The sequence below is a fragment of the Chiloscyllium plagiosum genome, unplaced genomic scaffold, assembly GCF_037043375.1.
Source record: "Chiloscyllium plagiosum isolate Xiang-an unplaced genomic scaffold, Cpla_swu_hap1 HiC_scaffold_12, whole genome shotgun sequence".
Classification (NCBI taxonomy): domain Eukaryota; kingdom Metazoa; phylum Chordata; class Chondrichthyes; order Orectolobiformes; family Hemiscylliidae; genus Chiloscyllium; species Chiloscyllium plagiosum.
The window spans coordinates 91,720,020-91,747,917 of record NW_028270150.1 but is presented as its reverse complement, the minus strand read 5'-3'; the positions used below and the strand labels follow the sequence as shown (position 1 = coordinate 91,747,917).

The 27,898-nt window shown below is 44.9% G+C and overlaps 1 long non-coding RNA gene across 1 annotated transcript; it reads left to right on the top strand.

The window, feature by feature from the left end:
* On the top strand, positions 1-27,898 carry LOC148148570 (uncharacterized). The gene is made up of 3 exons (XR_015758767.1): positions 1-367; positions 10,528-10,784; positions 26,640-27,898. It is a non-coding gene; the product is annotated as an uncharacterized LOC148148570 (long non-coding RNA).

The window sequence follows — 27,898 nt, the reverse complement described above, 5'->3', positions numbered from 1 at the left end:
CTCAGTTAAGAAAGGACATCATTTGATTAGAAACAGGATAGAATTAGCAGTTAAGTGGAAAAACATGGGTTGATTAAGAATGGATTTATAAAGTTTGACTAACTTGTTGGAGTTTGTTGAAGAAGTAACAGAAAGGATTGATGAGGATAATGCTGTGGATATGGAGATTATGAACTTTCAAAAAGCATTTGATACAGTGCCACACAACAGACTTTTGAGGAAAGTTACAGCTCATGGAATAAAAGGAACAGCGGTCAGTGGACACTTTTCGGGCTGGAGGAAGGCTTGCAGCGGAGCTCCCAGGAGTCAGTTTTGGAACCGTTGCTTTTCCTGATATACATTAATGATCTGGCTGTTGGTGTGCAAGGTACAGTTTTAAAGCTTCTGTCTGATACATATTCAAACACTTGGAAACCTTGAGGAGAACAATGTGGAACTCCAAAGGCTAAGTTGATGAAATGGATAGTTCAATGGCTGATGAGGTTGAATGTGAGACTTGTGAGGTGATGCACTTTGATAGGAGAACTTTGACAGACAATATAAAAACAGGATACGATTCTAAAGAGGGTGTAGGAGCAGGTGGACCTAGGTTGACATGTGCACTGATCATTGAAGGTAGCAGAACAGGTGGAGAGAGCAGTTAGTAAAGCATGTAGTGTTCTCAGCTTTGTTAATAGGGGCAGAGAGCACAAGAGCAAGAAAGTAATGTTGAAATTGTACAGGACACACATTATTGTACTGTTCTAAGTATTACACTGAGAGTGGGAGAAGAAGTTTACAAGATGTTGCCAAGGACGAGAAACTTCAGTGGTGAGGATAGATTGGAGAGATTGGGTTTGTTCACCTTGGAGAGGATAAGGCGAAGAGAAGTTTTCAAAATCATGAAGGTGCTGATCGGTAGATAGCGAGAAACTGTTCCCACTTGTAAAACGGTCATGAACAAGAAGGCACAGACCTAAAGCGATTTGGAAATGCAGCAAATTATAATCTTCGAGTTTGACTTTCAAATTAACTAGTCGTGATAATAAAGAGGGTCGAAACTGTAATTAGGAAGACTCTTTCTGAAGAAACAATAGGGTCATTCCAGTGATAGTTCCAACCAGATCCAAATTGGCCTTGTTTGTATGTGATTTGGGAAACCAAGCAATTTCACCCCAGTGTATAGTTCTGAGTAACTGAACAGTCGTAAAGTCATACAATCAGAATCATAGGGGTCTACAGCACAGAAAAAGGCTCTTTGGCTCATTGTATCTGTGCCAGTCAAAACCAACCACCTAACTATTCTAATCACATCTTCCAGCAAATGGCCCATAGTCTTGTATGCCTTTGCATCACCAGTGCTCATCTAAATACTTCTTAAATCTTATGAGGGTTTCTGCCTGTACCACCCTTATAGGCAACGAGTTCCAGAATCCAACTACCCTCTGGGTGAACAATATTTTCCTCATATCTCCTCTAAATCTCTTACCCCTTACTTTAAATCTATGCCTCCTGGTCATTGACCCCTCCATCTATCCTATCTATACCCCTCATAATTTTATACATCTTAATCATGTCCACACTGCTCTAAGGAAAACAATCCCAGTCTGTCCAATCTCTCCTCATAACTGAAATGTTCCAGCCTAGGCAACATTGTGGTAAATCTCCTCTCCACAGTCTCCACTGTAATCCCTCCTATAATGTGGATTCCAGAACTGCTCGCAGCCTGAATGATGTGATCTATCTTTTCTGAAGCAACCCTTAAGTTGATCAGTCCACATATGTTTTGCTGCCATGAGCTTTGGAACTTGGGATTCTATCCTGCACTGCTGAGATCCTGATCCCTTTGATTTTGATTTCTCTATTCGGAGAAATCTCAGACTCTGCCTGTCTTTGGAGTGACCAATGTTTGGTTAATGGGAGTTCCAGCAAACACTTTTAAAGGTTTTCCTTGATCCTACCTGCCAAAGAATTCTCATGTCCCCTCCTGGCTCTTCTTAGCTCTCTCTTTAAGTCCTTTCTGGCTAACTTGTAACTCTCAAGTGCCCAAAACTGAGCCTTAACGTCTCATCTTTACATAAGCCTTCTTCTTCCTCTCGAAAATTCTGCAAAGTGTGAAAATTGGTGAGTCCCCTGGGCTGGATGGGATTTATCCTAGGCTTCTCTGGGAAGCTAGGGAGGAGATTGTAGAGTCTTTGGCTTTGATCTTTATGGAATCATTGGCTACAGGAATAGTGACAGAAGACTGGAGGATAGCAAATGTCGTTCCCTTGTTGAAGAAGGGGAGTAGAGACAATCCTGGTAATTATGGACCAGTGAGCCTTACTTCAGTTGAGGGCAAAGTTTTGGAAAGAATTACAAGAGATAGGATTTATAATCACCTAGAAATGAATAATTTGATTAGGGATAGTCAACACAGTTTTGTGAAGGGTAGGTCTTGCCTCACAAACCTCATTGAGTTCTTTGAGCTGGTGACCAAACAGGTGGATGAGGGTAAAGCAGTTGTTGCGGTGTATAGGGATTTCAGTAAATCATTTGAAAAGGTTCCCCATGGCAGGCTATTGTACAAAATACAGAGGCCTTGGATTGAGAGTGATTTAGTGGTTTGGATCAGAAATTGGCTTACAGAAAGAAGACAGAGGGTGGTGGTTCATGTGAAATGTTCATCCTGGAGTTCAGTTATTAGTAGTGTACTGCAAGGATCTGTTTTGGGGCCACTGCTGTTTGTCATTTTTACATATGACCTGGATGAGGGTGTAGAAGGATGGGTTGGTAAATTTGCAGATGACACTAAGGTGGGTGGAGATGTGGATAGTGATGAAGGATGTTGTAGGTTACAGAGGGACATAGATAAGCTGCAGAGCTGGGCTGAGAGGTGGCAAATGGAGTTTAATGCGGAAAAGTGTGAGGTGATTCACTTTGGAAGGAATAACATGAATACAGAGAACTGGGTCAATGGTTAATCTTGGATGAGCAGAGAGATCCCTGTGTCTAGGTACATAGATCCTTGCAAGCTGTCACCCAGGTTGATATGGTTGTGAAGAAGGTGTACAGTGTGTTAGCTTTTAGTCTTAGAGGGATTGAGTTTCAAAACCATGAGGTCATGTTGCAGCTCCACAAAACTCTGGTGCAGCCGCACTTGGAGCATTGCGTTCAGTTCTGGTCGCCACATTATAGGAAGGATGTGAAAGCTTTGAACAGGGTTTAGATTAGATTAGATTATATTATATTACAGTGTGGAAACAGGCCCTTTGGCCCAACAAGTCCACACCGACCCGCCGAGGCGCAACCCACCCATTCCCCTACATTTACCCCTTCATCTAACACTATGGGCAATTTAGCATGGCCAATTCACCTGATCTGCACATCTTTGGACTGTGGGAGGAAACCGGAGCACCCGGAGGAAACCCACGCAGACACGGGGAGAATGTGCAAACTCCACACAGTCAGTCGCCTGAGTCGGGAATTGAACCTGGGTCTCAGGCGCTGTGAGGCAGCAGTGCTAACCACTGTGCCACGGTGCCGCCCACAAGGAGGCGGTTCAGAGGAGATTTACCAGGATGTTGCCTGGTATTGAGGGAAGGTCTTATGAGGAAAGGCTGAGGCACATGAGGCTGTTTTCATTGGAGAGAAGAAGGTTAAGACGTGGCTTAATAGAGGCATATAATATGATCAGAGGATTAGATAGTGTGGACGGTGGGAGCCTTTTTCCTCGGATGGTGATTGCTAGCACAGGGGGACATAGCTTTAAACTGAGGGGTGATAGATATAGGATAGATATCAGAAGTAGGTTCTTTACTCAAAGAGTAGTAAGGGCATGCAATGCAAAGAACTGACATTTCTTTCTTCATATGATTCTGTAATGGGTGTGTCCTATTTCAAGTGGTGAGCATAAGAATCAGAAGAATGGCAGACAATATTTGAAAACAGTTTAAAATCTTGGTTATGTAATTAGGTACATGGAGTTGAATATTCATACGTCAACTGGCATAATTAAGAGCATTTGTTCATCCCAGTTTCTAAGTATTGAATGAGGTCATGGAATAGTTTCTAGAATGAAAAAGGATAGAAGAGTGACAAAGAATAAATATCTGTAGATACATCCATTGCAAGGTTTTTGCATTTGATGTTTATTTCTGATTGGTTGTGGGAAATTTGTTTCTTGGCTAATGGAGAAGCCCAATGATTCAATGCTGGAATTTTGGGAAAGCAAGATCTCCAGGAAGGTTGAGCAAAAGGGATTCACTTTTGCCACTCAAGAAGCCAAACTCTAATTAGCTCCATAATCTGTGTTGCTAAGTGAGTGTGATAACTCTGTCAAAATGGCAACTGAATAAGCTAAGACCCACCACTTTAGTTTTAAGTTTCCAAGTGCAGTGTAAGTGCAATGTGTGACTGTGCCTGTCCATTACTCTGCTATGGGTTTGTAAGCTGCATAAGCTGAAATCAGTTGTTTTGCTGCAAAATCTGCTTCATAACATATAATGTGTTTTACTGTTTCAGATAAACATATTCACAGCGTTAATTAATTCATAATGAGATATTGATTATCACACTATGATCATAAACATGACATAATTCTCAGTGCTGGAAAAATTGTCCTGATGAGGCTTGATCAATCAACAAACAAGTAATCTACAAGGGAAACACATGTTCAATCAGCATCATCAAATCATGACTAACCCTTGATGACTTTGTTACAATGGCATTGTGTTGAAATATATCATCCTGATAAGGAAGGCAAAGGGCCAATTTAACTCACTTGAGAAATGCACGTGATCAGGGTGTGCATCAGATTGATGGAGAGCAATGGAAGGTCAAAGGCACTATTGTCAGAATGTCCACAAAACTCCCGACTTTAAACTGGGACACAGCAGACTTCCTAACAGAATTTAACATGTTTAAGTAGCATTCAGAGCTATCATTTCTAGATTCAGGTATGTCTGATACAGAAAAACGAACTATTAAGATTTGCTTAGCAATTGGGAATGAATATATACACAGAATTAATACTTCAGGAATAACAGATAGAAAGCTAAAAGATCCTCAAAGACATGGACCACATTAGAAGACCAATTCAGCATCAGATTAACTTTCTGTATCCATTGACTAGAATGCATGCCATTTAGACAGAAACCTACAGAATCCATTGACCACATAGTGACCAGAGAAAAGGGGTCATTATGTGATTTTTTAGATGGGAAGCTAGCAAAGAGAAATTGCATACACCCTACTGAAGTTTTCCAGTAAGACAAGTAAAATCCTTTTAGGGGTGAAGAGCTACAATAGTATGGGCATAGGAATGAAGGTTGGCAAAGCAGGTCATTGAGTCATAGAGTTATATAACATGGATACAGGCCTTTCAGTCCAACTCATCCATACTGACCAGACACCTCGGTCTAACCTGGTCCGATGTCCTAGCATTTGGCTCATATCCCTCTAGACCCTTCCTCTTCGTGTACCTATCCAGCTGCCTTTTAAATGTTGTTACTGCGTCAGCTTCACCACTTTCTCTGGTAGCTCATTCCATACACGTACCACTCTCTGTGTGAAAAGGTTACCCTTCGGATCCTTTTTAAATCTTTCTCCTCTCACCTTCAACCTATTCTCTCTAGTTTTGGATTCCCCTATGCTAGGAAAAAGACCTTGGCTATTTATCCTATCCATGCCCCTTATGATTTTATATACCTCTGTAAGGTCACCCCTCAGCCTCCGAAGTTCCAGGGAAAAAAACCCCAGCCTGTTCAGCCTTTCCGTACAGCTCAAACCTTCCAGTCCCGGCAACATCCTTGTCAACCTTTTCTGCACCCTCTCAGTTTTAGACTAGATTCCCTACAGTGTGGAAACAGGTTCTTTGGCCCAACAAGTCCACACTGACCCTCCGAAGAGTAACCCACCCAGACCCATTCTCCTACATTTACCCCTGACTAATGCACCTAACACTATGGGCAATTTAGCATGGCCAATTCACCTGACCTGCACATCTTTGGACTGTGGGAGGAACTCGGAGCACCCGGAAAAAACCCACGCAGACACGGGGAGAATGTGCAAACTCCATACAGACAGTCGCCCGAGGCTGGAATCGAACCTGGGACCTTGGTGCTGTGAGGCAGCAGTGCACCGTGCAACCCAATGACATTCTTTCTTTAGAAAGGCGACCAGAATTGTACACAGTATTCTAAAAGTGACCTCACCAATGTCCTGTACAGCCGCAACCTTACATCCCAATCCTATACTCAGTGCCCTGACCAATGAAGGTAAGTGTGTCAAACACCTTCTTCACTACCCTGCCTATCTGCAACTCCACTTTAAATGAACTACACACCTGCACACTAGGTCTCTTCCTTCAGCATCACACACCCCAAGGCCCTACCATTAACTGTATAAGTCCTGCCCTGGCTTGCCTTATTAAAATGCAACACCTCACATTTATCTGCCATTCCTTGGTCAATGTCTCATCTAATCAAGATCCTGTTGTACTCTAAGATAACCTTCTTCACGGTCTACTACACTACCTATTTTGGTGCCGTCTGCAAGCTTACTCCTATATTCTCATCCAAATCATTTATATGAATGACGAAAAGCAGTAGAACCAGTACTGATCCTTGGGGCACACCACTGCACTGGTCACAGGCCTCCAGTCTGAAAAGCAACTCTCTACCACAGCCCCCTGTCTCCTAGGTCCTAAGTACAAACTGGAACACCCAAACATAACAAGATGTGGAAGGTGTGGGTTCTGCATGAGCCAAGGAAAGACACCGTTTTCATTTGATTTTGCAAGGCTTATGGCAGCAAAGCTGCAGTCCATTAAAAAAGACTTGACAAAAAAGAACAGGAATGAAAAATACTATCATTGATGATGGTGAACAATCAATAACACCTCATTCAAAGTCGCTATTATGAGATACAAATGTATCAGCAAATTACCTGAACAATTTAGAAACTCATAGGCTCACTCATTATTGTAAATAGTTAAGCTTTCTTTCAGAAAGAAGGAGCATGCTGTATCTGTACCTCACCTCTAAGAGATTACACCTTTATGGAGTCCCCATGCTGGGTGCATATACTGTTCTGACTCTGCCAGTCAGTTATTTTGCAATAGGTGTTGTAGTTTATAATCTGTTTTGCTGTTTTTAATAACCAACTGCTGTGAGTTTGCCTCCAAACAGTATTTTACCTGATGCAGCAATGTTTATATTATCCCTATAACGTAAGAAATTAGGTATGGATATCATGGTATTGAAAAATCCAACTTACATTTATTTTGACGAACTGCTATGTATAAATATTAGCTTCCCTTTGCATGTATGTATCTGGGCGTAAATTAAGCCAAAAGGGTACTATAGAGGAGCATTCTTTTCATAGCGTGCTATGTTTCAAGTGATCTTTGGTAAAATGGAGTATGACTCCTTTACAACCTCAAGGCACATGGCAAGATACAGTGATGATTTCCTCAGGTATACTGACATACTGACAATGTGATGGAACACAAAACAAATCCATGGAGTTAATCCCTCATAAACAACCAATAGGATTAATGTAACATAAGCAACTGGGGTTGAAGTTAGATACAGAATTTTCTTTATGTAACTAACTTCCACTCAACGCATTTATCTAGAGATAAAGAAGTGCTCCAATCAGGACACTCTGCTTGTTGGAGTTGGAAGCTCTGCTGTGGGTTATGTGCAAATTACTCCCACAAGATAATAGAACATAGAAGATAACAGCGCAGTACAGGCCCTTCGGCCCTCGGTGTTGCGCCAACCTGTGGAACCAATCTGAGGCCTATCTTTCCTACACTATTCCATTTTCATCCATATGTTTATCTAATGACCATTTAAATACCCTTAAAGTTGGCAAGTCTACTACTGTGGAGAGAAAGTGAGGTCTGCAGATGCTGGAGACCAGAGCCGAAAATGTGTTGCTGGAAAAACGCAGCAGGTCAGGCAGCATCCAGGGAACAGGAGAATCTACGTTTCGGGCATAAGCCCTTCTTCAGGAATACTACTACCCATTTGTCTACTACTGTTGCAGGCAGTGTGTTCCACGCTCCTACTACTCTCTGAATAAAGAAACTACCTCTGACATTTGTCCTTTACCTATTACCCTTCAATTCAAAGCTATGTCCCATCATGCTAGCCATCACCAGCCGAGGAAAAAGGCTCTCACTGTCCAACCTATCCGACCCTCTGATTATCTTACATGTCTCAATTAGGTCACCTCTCAGCCTTCCTTTCTCTGATGAAAACAGCCTCAAGTCCCTCAGCCTTTCCTCATAAGACCTTCCCCCTCCATACCAAACAACATCCCAGTAAATCTTTTCTGAACCCTTTCCAAAACTTCCACATCCTTCCTACAATGCAGTGACCAGAACTATACACAATACTCCAAGGGCAGTCACACCAGAGTTTTGTACAGCTGCAGCATGACCTTTTGGCTCTGAAACTCAATCCCTCTATCAATAAAAGCTAACACACCTCAGGTCTCTTGTGAACTTCACCAGTTTTCTCAATCCCCCCCCCCCCCCCCCCCCACCACCACCACCTCACCCCAGTTCCAACCTTCCAGCTCAGCACTGTCCCCATGACCTGTCCTACCTGCCGATCTCCCTTTCCACCTATCCACTCCACCCTCCTCTCTGACCTAACACCTCCACCCCCACCCCCATTCACCTCTTGTACTCTTTGCTACCTTCCCCCACCCTCCCCTCTGACCTATCACATCCGTCCCCACCCCCGTTCACCTCTTGTACTCTTTGCTACCTTCTCCCCAGCCCCACCCCCCATACCCCCATTTATCTCTCCACCCTGGAGGCTTCCTGCCTCCATTCCTGATGAAGGGCCTTTGCCCAAAACGTTGATTTTCCTGCTCCTCAGATGCTGCCTGACTTGCTGTGCTTTTCCAGCACCACACTGATCTAAACTCTGGTTTCCAGTATCTGTAGTCCTCACTTTTGCTTGGGCCTTTTTAACAACCCTATCAACCTGTGTGGCAACTCTCAGGGATCTATGTACATTGACACTGAGATCTCTTTGCTTGTCTACACTACCAAGATTCTTACCATTAGCCCAGTACTCGCTATTCCTGTTTGTCCTTCCAAAGTGAATCACCTCACAGTTTTCCACATTAAACTCCATCTGTCACCTCTTAGCCGAGCTCTGCAGCTTATCTATATCCATCTGTTACCTGCAACACCCTTCAGCACTACTCACAACTCCACCGATCTTAGTGTCATTCACAAATTTACTAACCCATCCTTTTGCGGCCTCATCTAGGTCATTTATAAAAATGACAAAGAGATGTGGCCCCCAAACAGACCCTTGTGGTATACCATTAGTAACTGAACTCGGGGATGAACATTTCCCATCAACCACCACTCCCTGTATTCTTTCAGCTAGCCAAGTTCTGATCCAAAATGCTAAATCACCCTTAATCCCAGGCCTCCATCTTTTGTGCAGTAGCCTACCATGGGGAACCTGATCAAATGCCTTACCAAAATCCCTACACACCACATCAACCGCTTTACCCTCATCCACCTGTTTGGTTACCATCTCAAAGAATTCAATAATGTTTGTGAGGCACAACCTACCCTTCACTATAACCTGGTGTTGTGTGATTTTTGACTTTGTTTATTTTCAAATATTTTGGTTGCTGGATGCTGTGAATTTTGGTGGGCAGGGTGGGCTTCTTAAGACCTTGTTGGAGTAACTTTGCTGAGCGGAGGGAAGCAGACAGCAGATAATCCAAGGTGCCTGTTAGGTGAAGGTAAGTAATACTTATGGCTTCATTGAGCAGAGAAAGATGTAATCATCTTACTCAGTAGGTTTCTAGAGTTAGCAAAGCCTCATAAGAATGCAGATTAAGGAGCAGATTAAGGTTTCCTGGCATCCAGAGTTAGCTCCCTCTCGCTGCATTTCAAATGCATCCCACAAATTCCATTATTGAGCAGGTTATGTTTCACAATAGCTTCGTTTTGCTGTCTGCAGCTCCTCTCTCTTATCCTCGAGTGACATTTTCCTCAGAACTATTTCCCATTATTGTTATCCGTGAAGCAAACATTTGTGCTGGCATCTAATATCAGAAATAGATTGACTTGTGGGGACAGAGTCTCTTCAACCTGAGCTTTGGTGTCTGTCTCTCATAATTGTCGTTAAAAACTTCAGCAGTTCTATGCTAAACAAAAAAAAATCAAAGAGCTGCAGATACTGGAAATCAGAAACAAATATTTGCCAGCAATTTCTGTTTCTATTTTAACAGTTGCATCTTCAGTTCTGGTATCCCTCTTGGTAATCACCTTGCTGCTGTTGGTTATAATCCGGTTCTGGATGTGGTATACGGATGGTTCTTTGAATGCCAAAATAATGACGACTATAAGGCATTCAGAACGAAACACAAAGAATGCTGATGACACTCAGCAGATTTGGCAGCAACCACGAGAGAGCAAACCAGAGTTAACATTTCAAATCCTGTATGACTCTTGCTAGTTCTGAAGAAGAGTTACATTACATTCAAAACATTAACTCTCTGTTTTTCTCTCTCTCTATACAGATGCTTCCAGAGCTGCTGAAGCTCTCCAGTGTTCCCTCTGTTTGATTCAGATTTCCAGCATCTGCAGTATTTTGCTTTTATATTCTTTCAGAAGCTTCAGCTCGGCTAACATACAGAAAACATTCCCTGATTTGTGAGGGTATATGACTAAGTAATTAAGGAAGATGTAATGAATTGTCTTGGAATGAAACCATGATGAATGATGGCTGGATAGAGGGCCTGTCTGCCATAATTGCAAGCTGGATGGATATTAGCAGGTAATAGACGCTGTTCTTCATAAATATTAGTTATGAAGAAAGATTGGATAGGTTACAGTAGCCTTCTTTGGAACAGAGAAAGCTGAGGGGAGATCTAATTTAAGTGCATTGATTTATGAGGGGTTTAGATAGAATGGATTACAAGACCCTCTCTCCCTTGATTGAAAGGGATATAACCAGGAGCATGAATCCAGGGTAACTGGTAGGAGGTTTGGAGGAGGAGAAGATTTGTAGCTCAAGTTTTCACCCAGAGGGTGATTGGGATCTGGAACTTGTTTGTGATAGAATTGAATCTGTATGAATGTGCATTCTGGCTTGCCATAGTCATGTGAGGGTATATGACTAAGAGCTATTATGACCCTGAGGCACTGACTGGGGTCCTGCAGCCATTTACAATACAGACCATGCCCAACATAGCAGTACAGACCAGTAAACAACTCCCACTAATGTTTGCTTCCCCTTTGCTGTTTCTTAGCTTCATGCAAACTGATGCTATACATTGATGCTTTGATCAAAGTTCCTTTCTTTACAAAACACTGTTTTTCTTCCTTAAGTAAAATTGTTACATCACCCACACCACCATCCCCAACCATCCCCTTTTGCCCATCCCTCTTGAATGCCCAGTACACTTGGGTATTCAGTCCCCAATCTTGGTCACCCTGTAGGCGTATCTCCATAATGACAACTAAATCATTCAATTCAATCTTTTTGTAAATGTTATGTGAATTCAGAGAGAATGCCCTTAATTCTGCTTTGTTAACATTATTCTCTGCTAGCGAGTTTTGAGAAGATTTGTAGCTCAGGTTGAGGTTCTGGATATAGGTTTGCTCACTGAGCTGGAAGGTTCATTTTCAGACATTTCATCACCATACTAGGTAACATCTTCAGTGAGCCTCCGGACGAAGCCCTGCTGATGATTCCTGATTTCCTGTTTCAAGAAATGACATTACCAAGCCAAAGAAACCCAAACATATAAATAGAAAGCAGCTCCATTGATATAGACAGGGACGTGCCCTCCTCCTTGCTTCCTGAAATCAATGATCAGCTCTTTGGTTTTGCTGACATAGAGGGAGAAATTGTTACTTTTACACCAAGCACTCTACCTTTTTCCTGTATTCTGTCTTGTTATCATTCGATATCTGGCCTATAACGGTGGTGTCATCAGCAAACTCATAGATGGAGCTCAGACAAAATTTGACCACACAGTCATGAGTGTACAGGGAGTACAGTAGAGCATTGAGTATGCATCCTTGCGGGGCACTGACATTGAGGATTGACATGAGGAAGTGTTGTTGTTTATCTCCATTGACTGTGGCCTGTGGGTTAAGAAGTCAAGAATCAAGTTGCAGAGGGCAGAGCAGAGACCTAGGTCTCAGAGGTTGGAGATTAGTATGGTTGGGATTATAGTGTTGAAGGCGTAGCTGTAGTCAATAAGTAGGAGCCTGACATAGGTATCCTTATTATTCCAGATGTTCCAGGGATAGGTGTAGGGATAGGGAGACAGTATCTGCCGTAGACCTGTTGCACTGGTAAGCAAATTGCAAGGGATCAAGGCAGGCTGGAAGGCTAGAGTTAATATGAGCCATGACTTTCCAACCTCTTGAAGCGCTTCATAATTATAGAGGTCGGAGGCAAAGGACGGTAATCATTGAGGCACATTGCATGTGTTTCTTTGGAACTGGGAAGATGGTGGTCTTCATGAAGCCAGTAGGGACTTTAGTTTGTCGACATGAGAGGTTAGGTATGTCAGCAAATGCTCCCAACAGTTGGTCCACATGGGATCTGAGCGCACGGCCTGGGACTCCATCCAGACCAGTCACTTTCCGTGGGTTGTTTCTCAAGAAGGCTGATCTGACATCTGCAGCGGTGACTGAGGGAGCAGGTGCATGGAGGCTGTTCGGGGTCAGTGAGACCGTTTCACTGTCCTTCTATTCAAATCAAGCATAAAATGCATTGAGCTCATCAAGGAGGGATGTATTTTTGTCCGCTATTCTGTCTGCATCATTTTGTAGCCCATTATATCTTATAGGCCTTGCCACTGATGGGGGGTGTCCATTTGGTTAGTTTGGGTCTCCAACCTAGTCTGGTATTGTCTCTTAGCATCTCTAATGGCCTTAATAGTATCTAATGGGCTGAATGGCCCTCCTTCATTGTCCATGATTCTACGAATGCACATTTACAACATAATCAATATAAGCACATTTGATGCTCAGAACATTAGGAAGTTGAAATTCTGTCACCTCATTACTGATGAAGAGCTTATGCTCAAAATATCGATTCTCCTGCTCCTCAGATGCTGCCTGGCCTGCTGTGCTTTTCCAGCACCACATTCTTGACACCTCTTGCTAAGCTTCTCCATTAACCTTGAATCAATCATAATCTGTTCTACAGAGGAGTGTAGGTAAGACCGTATGATTTAAAGGGTTACAATCATTCCTCCTCTTTTACAATCTTGCATTCCTTTGTTCTTCTTCCTTTTCCATTCTCCAAATAACAAGAATCAAAAGAGATTCCAACTTTCCGAAAGAGAAGTGGACAAAAATCTAAGTGTTGAAAATTTATTGTCAGAATATGGGTGATGGTTAATGGCTGGCGGATTGTCTTGTTAATGGTGCACAGGTTATGGGCACTGTTTTTATTTGCAGCCTTGAGTAGTTCATATTCCACGTGTGGAGGTGTTAGATTACTGACACCACCACACCTTCGAAAGGGCCATTCCTAAATGCATTTCAGCTCCATGTTCCTCAACTTCAGTAGCCTGCTGCAGGGGAGGCAGAATAGAGGCAGAGATGGCACAGTGGCCCAGTATGGGCAGCATGGCAGCTCAGTGGTTAGCACTGCAGCCTCACAGCGCCAGGGACCCAGGTTCAATTCCAGTCTTGGGCGACTGTCTGTGTGGAATTTGCACATTCTCCCTGTGTCTGCGTGGGTTTCCTCCAGGTGCTCTGCTTCCCTCCCACAGTCCAAAGTTGTGCAGGTTAAGTGAATTGGCCACGCTAAATTGCCCGTAGTGTTTAGGGATGTGTAGGTTAGGTGCATTAGCCAGGGGAAATGTAGAGTAATAGAGTATGGGAAAGGGTCTGGATGTGGACTTCTTGGGCCAAATGGCCTGTTTCCAAACTATGGGGATTCTATGTTAGAGGACCTCTTTATTGATGTACGCCTCAGCCTAGCCAAGGTTCAAGCAGGTAGATGCAGGCACAGATACAACATTTAAAAGACATTCGGATAAGTGTGTGAATAGGAAAGGTTTAGAAGCATATGGGCCGAACGTATGCAAACAGGATGAGTTTAGCTTGGGAAATTTGTTCGACATGAACAAGTTGGACTGAAGGGTCTGTTTCTGTGCTGTGTGATTCTATAACAGGCTGTGCTAGAAAAGGACGGTTCCTAGTCTCCCAATGCCTGCCCCTCCTCCAAGTAGCCAATTGGCCCTGGAGAGGGTCTAATGGTGCCCACTGGCTTCCAAAACTGGTAAGCACCACAGCAACTGGGCTCTCTCAAACCCACACCCTCCCTCAAGATGGTCTTTTAAGGATAGTCCTTTCAGTTGACTAGGTAATTAACTTAATTATTGAGTTGATCAGTTAAAAAAGCATAAAGCGAGTCAGAGGGGACATTGTATGGGCAATCAGGAGGCAGAGATCCAAAACGTTGCATCGCAGTCAAAGAGAAACAAACATATGCCTTGTTTCATGCTTCAATGGCTGGTTGAGGTCAATTTGACATGATGTTGACAAATCTGTATTGTTTGCCCATTTCCACTTGCTCTCAGACCTATCAGTTGCTTGTGCCACGGCGGGGTTACTAAGGCATTCAACATCATGAAATCATAGAACCCCTACGATATGGAACAGGCCATTGAGTCCACACTGACCCTCTGAAGAGCATCCCATCAAGACACAGACCCCCTACTATATCCCTGTAACACTGCACTTCCCATGGCTAATCCACCCTAACCTGCACACCTTTGGATTGTGGGAGGAAACCGGAGCACCTGGAGGAAACCCATGCAGACATGGGGAGAAAGTGCAAACTCCACACAGACAGCCGCCCGAGGATGGAATTAAACCCGGGTCCCTGGTGCCTTGAGGCAGCAGTGATAAACACTGAGCCACCGTGCCATCCCATATTAATACCCTTATGTTGAAGAAAGGGCCATCGACTCCCTACTGAATGATTGATTGAGAATGTGGAACTGATCATTTATTCTCCATGACAGGGTTGAGCTTAACTGAAGAAAAGTACAAATAAAACTCAAAATGAAGCAATTAAAAATGCAAAAGCATAGACTAACCTTTCACCTGTTCCTTTAAATAGCTTAGTAATGAGAGATACAGCCAAACAACTGTTGTTACCCAGTTTACATAGGCAGGATTCTGAAACATCATACACCTGCTTCTAAGGATTATTTGATTGATTGATTGTTGTCACATGTACTAAGATACAGTAAAAAGTGTTGTTTTGTGTGCTATACAGTCAGATCGTATCATATCCAGCTAAAAATCTCTTCTATCTCGTAATATTTCTGGTGTCCTGCTTCACTCCTGACATTGTACTGACCCACTGAAAACATATCAAACTTGTTATGTCTCTATTGCAGTGTCGGCCTGAAAGAATGGGTGTAGAATGATTACAATTTTTCGCTCATAACCATGTCTAACAATGGTGTGAAACAAAAACATAAATTGCCAGAGAAGTTTAGTAGGTCTGGCAGCATCTGTGGAGAGACAAACAGAGTTAAAATGTCAAGTCCACAGATGCTCAAATCTTGGTTATGAGTTTCTCTGGCAATTTATGTTTTGTTTTTGCTTCAGGTCTCAGCATCCACAGTTCGTTGTTTTACTATAATAGCAATGGTGCCTTCAGTCTGTGTGATATCTTGTAATTTGAGCAATGTTTTCACTTTCTTGAAGAGAGACACTATTACCGTTTTGTGAGAATCGCCTTCAACAGTTAGTCAGTCAGTGTATAGATAATCGTTTTGTGCAGAGACTTTAGTTTGTCTAACCTATTGGGGGTACTTTGGAGTATATTATAAATAGACAATAGTGAATCAGATGCCTGTTAAGTCTCTCTTATTTTTATTTCCGTCAACTTACTCTCTCTACCTCAATTTCTCTCCTCCTCCACCAACCATCAACCCCACACCAAACACAGTACCTTTCTATAAGCCCAGAGACAGGAGTCAATTACATAGTGGTATATCTCAACCTTTTCAAGCATTCACCATCTTGAAATACCACGAAGAAGAGATTAACTAAAACGTTGCAGCAAATTCGACTAAATTTAGATTGACAGTAATTTTGTTGCTATTGGCAACCCCAGCTCTTAATTCATTGTTGGATGGCATTCATACCAGTCTGTTTTATTTTGACTCATGTTTAACTTAATGTTGAAGCCAGTGGACTGAATCAAACCAGCACAACCACAGCTGTCATTTTAACACTTGAGGTAATTTACCAGAAAAATGGGTGCACATGACATCCTAATCCATGCAATGAATTCATGCATCACATGTCTACCTGGTGTACTGCAAGACAGCAGAGGATTGTTTCTGAAAGGTCAGACCTCAGCTGGAGTATTGTGTATAGTCAGGATGGCACACTGTAGAAAAGACATGAATGTATTGGAGACAGTGCAGGAGAATGGTTCCAGGGATGAGAAATCTTGGTTATGAAAATAAACTGAAGAAGCTGGGACTGATCTCCTTGGAGAGAAGAAAGTTAAAAGGAAATCAGGTAAAAGTCTCCAAAATCATGAGGGAGCCAGATAGAGCAGGTAGGGAAAACCTGTTACCTGCTCAGGAAAGCTTTGAGAATGAGAGGGCTCAGATTTATAATAATATGCAAATATCGCAAATGTGATACGAAAAGCAGATTCACACAATGAGTGAGGCGGGTCTGGAATGTGGTGCAAAGACATTCGATTGACACATTCAAAAGGCATCACATGATTACTTGAGTAGACACAATTTTGAAGGATACAGGATAAAGGGATGAGAATGACACTTTGCGAGACGCTGATTTGAAGAGAGAGTGCAAGTATGATGGGCCTAATAGTTTTCTTCTGCACAATGACATTTCTGTGATCCATGAAGTAATATTGTAATTGTTTCCAATCTCTACTGGAAATAAAATTAATTTGTGATTAAAAAAAAACAGACACTGACGATGTGCATTACCGAAATTAAGCTTCCTGTTAAAAAGGCGAGATAAACAGAGTTCTTTTTCACTTGTAAAGAAAACAATTTATCAGAATAGTTACTATTACCAGAGCTTCTGTCCTCTGCTTGAAGGCACGTCCAACCCACAGCATCATGATCTCCAGTGACAGGAGAGGTGCCAGAGGACTGGAGCACAGTCCTTTGTACCATTAATCATGAAGGGAGATAGGGATATACCAGGACACTACTGTCCAGTACATCTGTCGTAGTGAAACAATTGGAAAAAGTTATGAGGGACAGAATCAATTTTCACTTGGAGAGGCAAGGATGAATCATGCATAGTCAAAGGATTTGATAGGGGGAGATCTTGTCTGACAAATTTAAGTTTTCCAAGGAGTGACGAGATGTGTAGATGAGGGTGGTGCAGTTAATGCAGCCAATGCAGGCTTTTGATAACACCTCACATGGTGAACTGGTTGAGAAGCTAAAGAGCCATGGGATCTTTGTCAAACTGGATCCAAATTAGCTGGCACGAGACAGACGGTGATGGATGAAGGATGTTTTTGTTACTGGAAACCTGTCTCCCTGCCTGAAAGAATTGTGGAGGCAGAAACCCTCAAGACATTGATAACTATTTGTGAGGACAGACTGAAACAGGCTGATATGCTTGAACAGGTTGAGGCTAGGAAGGATGTGCTGGAAATTTTGAAAAATGTGAGGATGGATAAGTCCCCTGGGCCAGACAGGATGTACCCATGGTTCCTGTGGGAAGTGAAGGAAGAAATTGCTGCACCTTTGGCAATGATCTTTCCATCCTCATTGTCCACTGAAGTAGTGACAGATGATTGGAGGATGGCAAATATTATTCCCTTGTTCAAGAAAGGGAATAGGGATAATCCTGGAAATTACAAAGCAGTCAGTCTTACATCTGTGGTGGGCAAATTATTGGAGACAATTCTGAGAAGCAGGGTTTATGATTATTTGGTAAAGCATGGTTTGATTAGAGATAGTCAGCATGGCTTTGTGAGGGGCAGGTTTTGCCTCACAAGCCTTATTGAATTCTTTGAGGAGGTGACAAAATACACTGATGAAAGTAGAGTAGTGGATGTGGTGTTGAAGGACCATGAGGTTATGTTGCAGCTCTATAAAGCCTTGGTTATACCACATTTGGAATATTGTGTTCAGTTCTGGTCGCCTCATTATAGGAAGGATGTGGAAAGATGATGCAGAGGAGACTTACCAGGATGCTGTCTGAACTTGTGAACATGTCTTATGAAGAAAGGCTGAGGGAGTTAGGGCTTTTCTCATTGAAGTGAAGAAGGATGAGAGGTGACTTAATAGAGGTATATAAGATAATGAGAGGCATAAGTAGATTGGATAGCCAGAGAATTTTTCCCAGGGTGGAAATGTCTATCATGAGGGGGCATAATTTTAAGGTGATTGGTGGAAGGTTCAGGGAAGATGTCAGAGGTAGGTTCTTTACACAGAGAGTGGTGGGTGTGTGGAATGTACTGCCAGTAGTCATAGTAGAGTCAGATACATTAGGGACATTTAAGTGACTCTTAGATAAGCACATAGATGATAGTAAAATGAAGGGTATGTCGGTTAGGTTGATCTTAGAGTAAGATATCAGGTCAGCAAAACATCGTGGGCCGAAAGGCCTGTACTGTGCTGTTTTGTTCTATGTTCTATTTCAATAATAACTAGAACACTATGGCAGACAAGGTTATGGGACAAACGCTGGGATTAGAATAATGGGATTAGAATAAATAGGTGCTTGATAACTAACACAGATACGATGGGCTGAAGGGCCTTTTTCTGTGCTATAAAAACTCTGTGATTCAGTGACCAATAAGGAGGCAGGTCCTGAATTCACTCCATGCTGTTAGCATCAATCAGATGAATCAACCTGCCCTCCCAAAACAGAGAAAGGTAAGGATCCAGTTTTTTTTGTGTTTACCCCACAGCCGGTGTGGAATCCCCTGATAGCCTGAAAGTAAGGAATCGCCACTGAAGGGCACTGGAAAACTGGACAGTGTTGAGAGTTTTTCCCAAGAGCGTGGGAATGTCATGTGGTCTCCTGAGCCAGAACCACACTGCAATGGGTTCCAGAGTAATGGGTGCACACTAGTTCATTAATGACATCCTGTCACTGGCAGTTGGGAATCTTGCTCCTAATCAGGAAAGGTCTGTCACTACCAAGAGACTAACACAGGTCCTTTAACATGATGAAGCGTGCTCACCTGCCTTCTGACTACTACAGGCTCCTACGTTAAACCCAGCCTATTGTAGGCAGTAATGTAGACCAGAACACGGTGGCACAGTGGGCGGCACGGTGGCACAGTGGTTAGCACTGCTGCTTCACAGCGCCAGAGACCCGGGTTCAATTCCCGCCTCAGGCGACTCTCTGTGTGGAGTTTGCACATTCTCCCCGTGTCTGCGTGGATTTCCTCCGGGTGCTCCAGTTTCCTCCCACAGTCCAAAGATGTGCAGGTCAGGTGAATTGGCCATGCTAAATTGCCCGTAGTGTTAGGTAAGGGGTAAATGTAGGGGTATGGGTGGGTTGCACTTCGGCGGGTGGGTGTGGACTTGTTGGGCCGAAGGGCCTGTTTCCACACAGTAATGTAATGTAATCTAATCTAATCAGAACACAACCAACTGGTACAATAGTGATAGAAGAAACTGTTGCCTCTTACATTACATGTTCTTCAAATGTATCAATTTGTTCTGCCCAAAGACCAGGAGATGGGTTCACTGATGAATATTGCAGAGACCCCAGAACTTGCTAGAAAGGTCTCCCTGCTCTGGATAAACACTTGGTCACAGGAAGACTAGACACTATTTGCAGAATTCCCACAGAAACACTATCAGAGCTCAGAAGAGGGTTTGCAATGTCACCCTGCTGGAAGGTCAAAGGGTGTGTTGCTATTCTTGTACAAATCCAGTGAATTCAGTGAGACAGTCAGTCTGTTCCAGCAACTGTGACTCATCCTGAACTGTAAGATGACTGCGCCATTCTTGTACAAGTGGCTAACATTGTTAAACAGCACAGAATTGAAATTATTGATCAAGCTGATTCCTGAGTCACCACATCCCCGCGCAGATTCACTTATTTGCAACTCCACCGTTAACTATTGCTTGCCATTCCTTCCCATTTCTCCTCTCCCCTAACATATTTCAGATCCATGTTCGTATGAGCAGATTTACTTAACTCAACCTACAAGTTCAAACACTATTTTTATTCAAACATCATCATTCAACCAACAAACATGCTTTTATTCCTGATGAAGGGCTTTTGCCCGAAACGTCGATTTCGAAGCTCCTTGGATGCTGCCTGAACTGCTGTGCTCTTCCAGCACCACTAATCCAGAATCTGGTTTCCAGCATCTGCAGTCATTGTTTTTACCTCGTTGAAACTATACTGATAAGTTTTGTTTAGATCATCATGCAACCTGAATTCTATTTATTTTAGCTTGTGTTTCTTTCAATGACTACAGATTTTCTGACACACACAGCCAGGACTGAACTGTCTTATCGGTTATATGTTTTTCCCAATTCCATGATTTTTCCCCATCCCTCAATCTCTTCGAGGTGAAGAATAGCTGCTGGAGCCCAGTGTGTGCAGCTGTTGCTGCTATCTCCTGGGGATCCCAGATTCTACTCCAATTCACTCCTGCTGTATTGGTTTGTAGGCAGCAATGAATGTTCTCCTGGATCTCAATTCTCTTTTGGTGCATAGTCACTCGCCCTTGACCTTCTGACGGGTTTTAAGTTCTGTGCAGAACCAGTGCACAATTTCTCCCAGCCCCAGTGCATCCCTGCCTCCCCCTGTTCTACAGCTGTGCAAGTCCTCCCTCTTCCGTATGAAGATAAAATAAAAACAAAACTTTATCTTTCTCATCGCTGCTGTCTGTCCACGATCATTCTCTGTTGGCACCACACTTCCTCCGAACCGTGGCATACTGAAAGCTGTACCCTCATGTGGTCCTGATCAAAAAGGAATTGCACCAGAGTCTGATCCCAGCCTCAGCAGGTGTGCCCTTGCTGGGTAGCGATTGGGCATGTGGAACCTAAAACAAAAACCTGGTCCTCCCTAACCCAGGAAAAGGAGATCTAATAGCTGGGTAGTGTCCCTGCCTCGAGGCCAGAAGTTTTAAGTTCAAGTCGCAATTCAGGACAAATTGGTACATGGACAGAATAATGACTAATAATCAATCGATTAATGTTCAAATAGTTCAAGAGTTGAATCTCTTGTCAAGAGAAAGAGGAGGCTTATGTGAGGATGAGACGTGAAGGCTCAGTTAGGGTGCTTGAGAGTTACAAGTTAGCCACGTAGGGCCTAAAGAGAGAGACAAGAAGGGCCAGGAGAGGACATGAGAAGTCTTTGGCAGGTAGAATCAAGGAAAACCCAAAAGCTTTCTATAGGTATGTCAGAAATAAAACAATGACAAGAGGAAGATTAGGGGCAATCAAGGATAGGAGTGGGAAGTTGTGCATGGAGTCTGAGGAGATAGGAGAGGCATTAAATGATTATTTTTCATCAGTACTCACACTGGAAAAAGACAATGTTGTTGAGGAGAATACAGAAGAGATTAGACATAATTGAGGTTCACAAAGAGGAGGTGTTAGGCACTGGATAGGTAGATGAAAAGGAAGGGTTTAGAGGGATATGGGCCAAGTGCTGGCAAATGGGACTAGATTAATTTAGGATATCTGGTCGGAAAGAATGTATTAGATCGAAGGGTCTGTTTCCATGTTGTACATGACTATGACCCTATTAAAAAAGTTGGAGTCCATGGATGGAAGGTTGGCTTCTGTGACGGTCTGGGCTTGCACAACATCTTCTGTAGTTTCATGTGGTCCCGAGCAGAGCAGTAATGCACCCACACAGTATGCTTTCAATAGTGCACCTGAAGAAGCTGGTGAGGGTCATCATGGACAGGCCAAATTTCCTGAGCCACCTGAGGGAGAAAGGCACTGTTGCACCTCCTTGACTGTAGCATCTACGTGTGAAATCCAGGAAAAGCTGTTGGCTATTGTCACTCCTCGGACCTCGATGCTCTCCACCTTCTCAACCTCAGCTCCATTGATGTAGAGGGTGGCATATTCTCTTCCTTTCTTTCTTCAGTTTTGCCAACGTTGCGAGAGAGTACCAAGTCACCAAGCCCTCTATCTCCTTCTTGTTTTCTGACTCAGCATTGTTTGATATCCATCCTACTATGGTGGTGTTGTCAGCAAATGTGTAGATGGAGTTTGTACAGAATTTAGCCAGACTGCCGTGGGTGTACGGGGAGTACAGTCGGGGCTGAGAACACATCCTTGGGGGGGCTCCAGTGTTGAGGGTTATCGTGGAGGAGGTGCTGCTGTCTATCTTCACTGATTGTGGTCTGAGGATCCAGCTGCAGAGGGTTGAGCCAAGACTCAGAGTCTCAGAGTGTTATGATCAGTCTGGAGGGGATAATGGTGTTGGAGGTGGAGATACTGTTGATGAGCAGGAGTCTGACTTAGGTGTCCTTGCTCTCCAGATGTTCCAGGGATGAGGGCAGGCCAAGGGAAATGGTGTCCGCTGCGTACCTGTTAGGTCAGTAGGCAAAATGTTGGGGATCAAAGCAGGCTGGGAGACTAGAGTTGATGTGGGCCATGACCAGCCCCTTGAAGCACTTCATGATTATGGAGGTCATTATCCTGGATGAACATAGCTGAGGAAGAAGTAGAACTTGTGAAGGAAAATGCTGAGATGAATTGTCAAGGTCTGACCACCATCCGACGATCAATATACCTTAGGATATTAAACCTGGAACTCTCCATGTCATTTCATTTCAGGACGGAAAAAGGGTTACACCTGAAACGTTGAATTCACCTCCTGACGCTGCCTGGCTTGCTGTGTTCCCCCAGCCTCCTGCCTGTCCCTCCTGATGCTGCCTGCCTTGCTGTGTTCCCCCACCCTCCTGCCTGTCCCACCTGATGCTGCCTGGCCCGCTGTGTTCCCCCAGCCTCCTGCCTGTTCCTCCTGATGCTGCCTGCCTTGCTGTGTTCCCCAGCCTCCTGCCTGTCTCTCCTGATGCTGCCTGGCCCGCTGTGTTCCCCCAGCCTCCTGCCTGTCCCTCCTGACGCTGCCTGGCCCGCTGTGTTCCCCCAGCCTCCTGCCTGTTCCTCCTGACGCTGCCTGGCTTGCTGTGTTCCCCCAGCCTCCTGCCTCTCCCTCCTGACGCTGCCTGCCTTGCTGTGTTCCCCCAGCCTCCTGCCTGTCCCTCCTGATGCTGCCTGGCTTGCTGTGTTCCCCCAGCCTCCTGCCTCTCCCTCCTGACGCTGCCTGCCTTGCTGTGTTCCCCCAGCCTCCTGCCTCTCCCTCCTGACACTGCCTGCCTTGCTGTGTTCTCCCAGCCTCCTGCCTGTCCCTCTTGGTGCTGCCTGCCTTGCTGTGTTCCCCCACCCTCCTGCCTGTCCCACCTGATGCTGCCTGGCCCGCTGTGTTCCCCCAGCCTCCTGCCTGTTCCTCCTGATGCTGCCTGCCTTGCTGTGTTCCCCAGCCTCCTGCCTGTCCCTCCTGACGCTGCCTGGCCCGCTGTGTTCCCCCAGCCTCCTGCCTGTCCCTCCTGACGCTGCCTGGCCCGCTGTGTTCCCCCACCCTCCTGCCTGTTCCTCCTGACGCTGCCTGGCTTGCTGTGTTCCCCCAGCCTCCTGCCTCTCCCTCCTGACGCTGCCTGCCTTGCTGTGTTCCCCCAGCCTCCTGCCTGTCCCTCCTGATGCTGCCTGGCTTGCTGTGTTCCCCCAGCCTCCTGCCTCTCCCTCCTGACGCTGCCTGCCTTGCTGTGTTCCCCCAGCCTCCTGCCTCTCCCTCCTGACACTGCCTGCCTTGCTGTGTTCCCCCAGCCTCCTGCCTGTCCCTCTTGGTGCTGCCTGCCTTGCTGTGTTCCCCCAGCCTCCTGCCTCTCCCTCCTGACGCTGCCTGCCTTGCTGTGTTCCCCCAGCCTCCTGCCTCTCCCTCCTGACACTGCCTGCCTTGCTGTGTTCCCCCAGCCTCCTGCCTGTCCCTCTTGGTGCTGCCTGCCTTGTTGTGTTCCCCCAGCCTCCTGCCTGTCCCTCCTGATGCTGCCTGGCCGGCTGTGTTCCCCCAGCCTCCTGCCTGTCCCTCCTGATGCTGCCTGGCTTGCTGTGTTCTCCCAGCCTCCTGCCTGTCCCTCCTGATGCTGCCTGCCTTGCTGTGTTCTCCCAGCCTCCTGCCTGTCCCTCCTGATGCTGCCTGGCCCGCTGTGTTCTCCCAGCCTCCTGCCTGTCTCTCCTGACGCTGCCTGCCTTGCTGAGTTCTCCCAGCCTCCTGCCTGTCCCTCCTGATGCTGCCTGCCTTGCTGTGTTCCCCCACCCTCCTGCCTATCCCTCCTGATGCTGCCTGGCATGCTGTGTTACCCCAGCCTCCTGTCTATCCCTCCTGATGCTGCCTGCCTTGCTGTGTTCCCCCACCCTCCTGCCTATCCCTCCTGATGCTGCCTGGCTTGCTGTGTTCTCCCAGCCTCCTGCCTGTCCCTCCTGATGCTGCCTGGCTTGCTGTGTTCTTCCAGCCTCCTGCCTGTTCCTCCTGATGCTGCCTGGCTTGCTGTGTTCCCCCAGCCTCCTGCCTGTCCCTCATGATGCTGCCTGGCTTGCTGTGTTCCCCCAGCCTCCTGCCTGTCCCTCCTGATGCTGCCTGCCTTGCTGTGTTCCCCCAGCCTCCTGCCTATCCCTCCTGGTGCTGCCTGGCTTGCTGTGTTCTTCCAGTCTCCTGCCTGTCCCTCCTGATGCTTCCTGGCTTGCTGTGTTTTCCCAGCCTCCTGCCTGTCCCTCATGATGCTGCCTGCCTTGCTGTGTTCTCCCAGCCTCCTGCCTGTCCCTGCTGATGCTGCCTGGCTTGCTGTGTTCTCCCATCCTCCTGCCTCTCCCTCCTGATGCTGCCTGGCTTGCTGTGTTCTCCCATCCTCCTGCCTCTCCCTCCTGATGCTGCTTGCCTTGCTGTGTTCCCCCAGCTTCCTGCCTTTCCCTCCTGATGCTGCTTGCCTTGCTGTGTTCCCCCAGCTTCCTGCCTTTCCCTCCTGATGCTGCCTGGCTTGCTGTGTTCTCCCATCCTCCTGCCTCTCCCTCCTGATGCTGCCTGGCTTTCTGTGTTCCCCTACCCACCTGCCTGTCTACCTCTGCCAATTTCTCTGGCACCAAAATTCAGGCATTTGCCACCTTCTATGTTAAAAAAAAACTTGCCTCTCACATCTCCTTTAAACTTTTCCCTTTCCCTTAAAGCTATGTCCACTAGTAATTGACATTTCAACCCTGGGAAAAAGTGCTGAGATGATCAAGCAGTAAATGCGTTCAAGATGCGTTAGATATAGTTCTTATGGTAAAAAGGATCAAGGGATATGAAGAGAAAGTGGGCACAGGGTACTGAATGTATATCCAGCCATGGTCATATTGAATGGTAGAGCAACACCGATGAGCTAAATGGCCTACTCTTGTCTGATTTTCCACTTCTGTGTTTCTATAAGGCAACTCATATAAACTTGGAGTCTCTTGTGCCTGTTTTGATGTAGTTGTTGACCGATATTTTCCACAGACCTTTTTAAAAGGTTGCGTCTGACTTATTTAACAATATGTACTTTATACAAAAAACATTTTAATGCCCATTTGCCTTTGATATTTAGAATGTGTGATTCTGGCAGAGTTATACCTCTGAAGGACGCAAATTAAAGACACACACTTTTTGCATAACTTGTTTTCCCTCACTTTCCAACGTACACCCTTGGTGGATGAAATCCCGTGGCTGAACGTATGCATTTGGAAAATTGTCTGGCTCGGATTTTGGCAATTTTCTTTGTTTCTCTTCAGGGCAAAGTCAAATGGTGCTCTGTTTTATAATGGTGGGAAGGTTCAACCATGAAACTTTAATTTTAATAGCACTATGTTGTAAGATGCTGGTGCCTCTTGCTAGGAGACAAGGTTTGCAGCTGGTTATGATGACAGCTGACAGCCTCATTGGCACACATGCTGCTTTGAAACCTCTTTCAAACCATGTCTCTGAGCTCAGAACTTGGCAACTGTACAGCCAGCTGCTGCAGTGTTACAGTGACCAGTTGGAGCTCTGTTGAAATAAGCAGAACATTGGCATTTAAAAGTTGCTTGTGATTAAATTTAAAGTCCACTTAAGGGAGAAACTGCTGGCGTTTTGAGCCACTTACCTTGCTTCTGTCCTGCAATCTTTGACAAACATTTGCTGCACCAAATTATTAACCTTATGTGTACAATCCATCTCTGGTAACATTAGTACTAAAGTGGTCAGAAGTGGTGTCATTTATTTTGGCTTACAGGATGTTTAAGGTCTAGTTCTAAAACCCAGGCCGGGATTCTCTGTTAGTTCTGCTGGATCGAGTGACCAATTGAGTAGGATCGCCAGCAGTTCCCTCATACCGTCTACCGGACACCCCGCTCCCACCCTCACGAATCCAGACCCTTCCACGAACCCTGCTGGTGGTTCGCAAAATATATCTGGATTGCAGTGTCCCCCAGAGGATTGCCCACCACAACATACAACCTTGTCAGGGTCGACACTGCAAGACGTGTCAGAGTGTCGACACGAATACCACCATTATGTGTGAGGATACCTCCCACCATATACGTGGCAGGTATCCATGCAACTCATCCAACATTGTCTATCTCATACACTGCAGGCGATGATGCCCTGAGGCATGGTACATTGGCAAGACCAAGCAGAGGCTATGAATGGGCACCGCACAACAATCAACAGACAGGAGGGTTCCCTCCCAGTTGGAGAACACTTCAGCGGTCCAGGACATTTGGGTGACCATCCTCCAAGGCGGACTTCGGGACAGGCAGCAACGCAAAGTGGCCGAGCAGAGGCTGATAGCCAAGTTCGGTACCCAGGGGATTGGCCTCAACCGGAATCTTGAGTTCATGTCACAGACGCACACAGACACAGACACATGGACACTCCTACACACACATTCCTACAGACCCATACACTCATACAGACCCTCTCTCTTACACAAGCTCCCTCTCATACGCTCACACATACACTCCCACATTCACATGCACACATGTACACTCTCACAGACTTATACCCCTTTACACTCAACTCACACACATACACATTCTCTCAAAGCCATTCATAACACCACGCCCACACACACACACATACACATGCACACACAGGCATATACGTTTGTGGGGTGAATTTATGCTTGCAGAATTACATTTTATTTTGCTCAAAAACTGCATGAATCCATTTAAGATTCTGTAAATCCTTTTTTTAGATTAGAATCAGTCTGAACATTGTGGCACAGACAGTCTCACACAGGGCACCTCAATACATTATCTGGGCTGACATGACACCAATTGTTAAAGCTCACTTGAGAGTGTAACTTTAAAAAAGTTCTGTGATTTACATATGAAAGAACTGAAACCAACATGTTCATTCTAAAAGATGAGAGATTTATCAAACAATCCAGGTCTTTTTCAATATATAATTTCAGTTACATCACACTGTAAACATTTGCTATAAATTCTGTGTCTTACAATCTTATACTCCACAACCACCTGATGAAGGAGCAGTTCTCCAAAAGCTAGTGCTTCCAAATAAACCTGTTGGACTATAACCTGGTGTTGTGTGATTTTTAAATTTGTCCTCCAGAAAGGAATGCAAACCAATTAGAATTCCACAGTGTGCAAGGAAACCTGAGCTTCCAGGACTCCTGAAGAAACTGCCTTAATCTCCCACTCCACCTCTAAGCTTGGACTAGTCAAGGTTGTGGCCTGAAGGATTGACAAGAAATAACTCCTTCTGACCGGGCTATTTTTAAAATATTCACTGATGGGATGTTGAGGCATTGCCATCTATAATTGCTCTGGAGAAAGGATGAGTCTGAAAGGGTTAATATTATTGAGTACCACTCCCTATGATGATGTCAGA